General features: G+C 44.3%; 1 protein-coding gene across 1 annotated transcript in view; it reads right to left on the minus strand.

Annotated features, from left to right (window-relative positions):
* The window catches only part of Rad51c (RAD51 paralog C), a 23492-nt gene that overhangs the window by 2551 nt on the left and 19787 nt on the right, over positions 1 to 1154 (minus strand). The gene's annotated exons all lie outside the window — the stretch shown is intronic.

Below are 1154 nucleotides of genomic sequence, written 5' to 3' on the forward strand. Positions count from 1 at the left end.
AAAAAAAAAAAAAAAAAAAGCAGAGGCACAACTTTTTTTGAACTCAGGAGCAAGGCCACCTGAGCCTTAAAAATAATTAAATTTTTTAAAAAAGTTAAAAAGCTGGGTATGGTGGCACAAGCCTTTAATCCCAGGCAGAAACAGTTAGATCTCTAAGTATGGGGCCAAGTCTGGTCTACAGAGTGAGTCCCAGGACAGCCAGTGTTGTCATTCTCACTATATGGAGAGTTTGAGGCTCTGGACTACATCATAGCCTGTCCTCCTCCTAAAAAAGTAGGCGTGCATAGACATGTATGATTTTAAAGATGTATTCTTATTAAATCTTTAATTATGTGCAGGGGTGTGAGCCCGTATGTGGGTATGTATACATGGGTGCAAGCACCCTCAGGGGCCAGAGGCATCAGATCCCCTGGAGATCTGGAGTTACAGACGGTTGTAACCCACCTGATGTGTGTGCTGAGAACCTCACATGTGGGAAGAGCAGCAAATGCTCTTAACCACTGACCTCTTTCTCTAACCCTGTTTTCTATAAAGTAAATAAAATTGAAAGCTGAGAACAGCTAACAAATAATAATTAAGGGGTTTGTTGTTTTGTTTTATTCAAGACAGGGTTTCTCTGTATAACCCTGGCTGATCTGGAACTCAACTCTGTAGACTGGGCTGGCCTTGAAACCAGAGATCTGTCTCTGCTTCCCCAGTGCTGGGATTAAAGGTGTGTCACCACCACCCAGCTAGAGCTCTTTTTCTATGTGTGCATATACACGTGGAGGCCAGAGGCTTTTTCAGATAGGCTCTTTTCACTGATTGAGCGCAGGGTTCAATCAGTTACTAAGTTACGAGTCCTAGAGGGCCTACTGTTTCTTCCTCACCAGTGCTGGGATTGTAAGTGCAAATCACTATGACATTTTTATGTGGGTGTTGGGGATCCAAATTCCAGTTCTTATGCCTACAGGGCAAGCCCTTTACAGCCTGAGTCACCATCTCAACTCCACAATCTACACTCTTAATAACTACATTCAAATAGTGCTAAGAGCGAGAACATAAAAATCTTTCAAGTGCCGGGCGTGGTGGCGCACGCCTTTAATCCCAGCACTTGGGAGGCAGAGGCAGGTGGATTTCTGAGTTCGAGGCCAGCCTGGGCTACAGAGTGAGTT

Source organism: Mus caroli, chromosome 11 (assembly GCF_900094665.2).
Source record: "Mus caroli chromosome 11, CAROLI_EIJ_v1.1, whole genome shotgun sequence".
Taxonomy (NCBI): Eukaryota; Metazoa; Chordata; class Mammalia; order Rodentia; family Muridae; genus Mus; species Mus caroli.